Source organism: Rhopalosiphum padi, chromosome 4 (assembly GCF_020882245.1).
Source record: "Rhopalosiphum padi isolate XX-2018 chromosome 4, ASM2088224v1, whole genome shotgun sequence".
Taxonomy (NCBI): Eukaryota; Metazoa; Arthropoda; class Insecta; order Hemiptera; family Aphididae; genus Rhopalosiphum; species Rhopalosiphum padi.
This window is the reverse complement of record NC_083600.1, coordinates 2,517,880-2,522,154: the sequence shown is the minus strand read 5'-3', so window position 1 is coordinate 2,522,154 and position 4,275 is coordinate 2,517,880. Positions and strand designations below refer to the sequence as shown.

The 4,275-nt window shown below is 25.5% G+C and overlaps 1 long non-coding RNA gene across 1 annotated transcript; it reads left to right on the top strand.

Moving 5' to 3' along the window:
- The first annotated feature begins 1,779 nt into the window (after positions 1–1,779).
- Positions 1,780–3,941, top strand: LOC132930821 (uncharacterized). The gene is made up of 2 exons (XR_009662281.1): positions 1,780–2,169; positions 2,249–3,941. It is a non-coding gene; the product is annotated as an uncharacterized LOC132930821 (long non-coding RNA).
- The last annotated feature ends 334 nt before the right edge of the window (positions 3,942–4,275 follow it).

Below are 4,275 nucleotides of genomic sequence, written 5' to 3'. Positions count from 1 at the left end.
ATTGCTTATTTTTTTGGTTATTCGTTCTGATTTGTGACATTGAATATGTTTTTACCTTATAAAAGTTATTCCATATAGCTAATGCCGACTATTATATGTGGTATATCACATTTAGGTATTCCGGTTACAAAAAATCAAGTTAGTTAGACAAAATTGAATCAAAGTTTGACCGTGGAGAATGGTCTAGATTTCTTCTCAAAAAAAGTTTGTCCCTGATCGAATTAAATAAAATATGACACCTACACTTAAGCTTTGTTGTAAAAATATTTTGTTGACGTCCTTGGTATTATGATAACAATAAATACTTATTAAAAAATTATTTTGTTTATTTATTTATTCAATATTTTGTTGTTTTATAACTTTTCCGCTCTTCCTAGAATCTAAAATAGTACTTTTACCATTAAAAATATAAACTGTACTTAGTGATCAATTATTAAATGGTAGTTACTATCCTATCCTATCCTATAATACTAAAATATTTCAAAATATATTATAAAATTATAATAATAATATATAAAAAAAATCTAATTGATTATTATACTTATATAAAAATAAATCAAATACATACTGTGTTTATTTATAATAACAATAAATAACATCTGAAAAAATTGTAATTTTTCACAGTTATTTGGTATTCCATGGAATTTCCTGGAATGCCAACCCTACTCACTGATATTATGCAAGTCGAGAGTGTTATGAAATTACTTAGTGCCCCGAAAATTCTAAATTAAACAGTGGTATATACCAAACATAAACAACTTCAGTGTGAGTTATTGGAAATATGGAATCTTAAATCGTCAAATATTTGAATGAAAGTATTCAAATGTTATTCGATACAACTACTAGTAACACAGTGTGTAGTTTTTGAGGAGAAAAATGTCAGTTATAATCTACCTATTCAGATCTTCTCGTCAAGTTATTATTGAAATAGTGATTAATGTATGTTTGGTACTCAGAATAAAGTATTTTAAATGTAATACAAGGTTCCCTGTAAGTTGTTTGTACAGCGATTTGAAAACATCAAATGGACGGTTTTTAAGCGTATCTTAAGGGCTTAAGTCGATTTTGGACATTTTCGGTTTATACATTAATTCTGTGTGAAATTTCAAGCCGCATTAAGTCGTACCACTGCAAATTGCATATGGTTTTTGATTTACAAGCTATAATAGCATACGTATAGTGGTAAGTCATATATAATTTATATTTTTATGAGAAACCTCTATGTCACATTTTAATTTTCTATTTCTTCAGTAATTCCTATCGCCATCTTTAGAGTCGTCATCAGTTGCATTTTATATATAAGCGATAACTATATGGACATATAATTTGACAACACATAATATTATTTCTTATACTGCATCTTGTTACGTTTGAAGTTATCTTATATAAAATTAAGTAACGAGCTATTTTATGAAAGGATGGTAATAGGTAATTCACATATTATAATCTCTATTTTTTGATTTTCCAAAAACAAGAAAAAATAATTTTAAATATCTTTCCCAATCGAAGTACCTATATTTATGATTGACTGATTCAAATAAAAATATTTTGATATTAAAAGTTATTATAACGTTAAATCAATAAAGCCTTCAAAATGCGATCACATCACTATAAACGGTGACTATAGTTGGCTGGCTAATGACTATTATTTCACATTTCAGTATCTCGGATGACATAAATATAATGATTATTTTTAATTTCGATTATTATTAACGATATCTATTGTCAACAAATTAATTACAATTTAGTAAAATGCATTTCGGTAATTACGGCCGATGATCAATTTATACGATGTGCACAACTAGTGATAATACACAATAGATGGAATATTAAAGTAAAGACATGAAAAACGTTATAATTATATTATATTATGATATTGTGTACATATGGCGTATTTATAAATATTATAAATCTATAAAAGCCGACGTCCGTCTACGATCAGTTTAATAAGTCGAACGCAAGTGATTCGATAAACGTCTATTCAGTGCGAGTTTACTGAAACACACCAAACGACCAGAACCATCATGAGATTTTCGTTAGCAATTATTTCGGCGTTCGCATTTTTAATCGTCACAGATGTCTCGTACGTGAACGCAAAACACGTCGCGACTACTACCGATGGTATAATCCGTTCGACAACTACGTTAGAACATGCTGATCAAACGAAAGGTAAGCTTAACTTGATTAAATATTCATTTATGTAGTTTTTATATATTCATATTGTTTATATCAATGGTAAAAAATGAAGACGAACACACAACGTTAAAGAAACATCATGGCAATAAATCCAGTAGCACTCTCATACCAAAAACATTCACTCCTTTATCCATTATAAAGACTACACCGACACCGGAAGAAGACCGAGATTGCCCAAATGGATATTATTATCACGAACTCTATGGATGCGTGAGAATTTATGTTTAAATTTTAGTAAAAATATTAATTTAATAATTTATTTAAAACATATTATATCATTTCTCTACGTTAAAATAATATGTACGTATACCTATATAAGTATTTTAATATGTTATTATTGTTACTATCTTACTTTTATATTATTACTAACGTTAAGATATCATGTGATCGTCGTATTTTGGCTCCAAAAAGCAAAACGAATAATAACTGATAAAGTTAAATATTTTGAAATATTTCAATTTAAAATTCAGAATCAGAAACCTAGTTAGAAATACGTATTATAAATTCCAAATCATGTATTTCAAATATAGTTTATATTTATGATATGATATTTTATAAGATTATGGTAATATTAAATTATGTTTTTATTAAATTTAAAAAAAAAATAGTTTTTAATTTTGCTTTAATTAAATCGTTTTTATTTGTACGACCTGTTTAATTGCGAATTATGTTATTTACCATATAAATTTGATTATAATTTATACTTTTTAATTATTATTATCTATAAAATAATATAATCTAAAAGTTGTACTGTACATTTATTTTGATATATAATGACTATAATTATGTTATTAATGAATTTTCTAGAAGGGAAAATTAACATCTATCCGAGTATTAAATTAATGTGTTACGAATAGTAATTAATTATTACATTGTTAAAATAAACTAATATGATCCGACGATAAAATCATAAAATAAAATTTAGTTTTTGAAACCGAACAAACTGAAAGATTAATGACAATTAAACAATACATACATTTTTCACTATTCTTCCAACATCTTTATCTATTTTCCCAAGACTATTTTTATGATTTTATTCACCTTGTTGAAGTTTCGTTATTCAATTTGATATGAATTGGAAAATATATTTAATTTAGTTTTTAAGAATATTTTAAGATATTATGCAAACCATAATCATAAAAAAAAATTATTTGCATTTATTATCTTTCACCACATAACATCCTTTCCGAAAATGCAGTGTAAGTAGTTGTAAATTCAAAATGTTATTATTGTAAAATCTATTTATATCTCTTATAAAAATATAAATTTATATAATTTTCTTATTATTCTTGATATACTGCTATAAACAGTATAAAGTATAAAATAAGTTTTGCTTTCTTTTTACTCACTAATTAATTTTATTTTTTTTTCAAATGCGTAACTATTTAGAGTTTAATTTTAGTGGGTATGGGTGTTGATAAATAAACCTTTCTCAAAGTGCTGAAATATATTGTCAAACCTAAATATGTGTTAAAAAAAAAAAACGATTTCAGCATATTACAGTGATGATATTCAACGAAATGTATTTTTTTACCTTAAACAACATTATTAATAATATTTAATATCATTTTTAAGTAAACCTACGATATAAATATTGTTATTAGACAGTACCACATCTAATTTTGATTTTTTTTTTTTGGACCAAGCTAATGTAATATTGCTATTTCTAGCTTGAAATAAATGATAAGCTCTGTATCTGCATAATGACATTTTAAACGTACATAAAATACATTTCCTTCTTATTATTTACTGTAAATATTTATTATTTCTACTGAGTTTAAACATTTCTATAAATTACTAGCTGTAGAAGCCAACTTAAGCCGTGAAAAAAATGAACAAATATAAAATACCTGCGTTCGTATAATATATAGGTTAACTCGGTTTTAGTATAAGTACCCCTCAGTTCACGGTCAAATCGACGTCGGTATACCTGGTTTTGTGAATTTCTTCGACAGAAATAAGAAATCTGCCTTTGGCGGATTGGATATAACATTACTTGGTAAATTAAATATTGTTTTTAAAATATCTGTAGCCAATGGCAATCATGTTTATAAATAAAAAAAATATTCGATTTTTGTT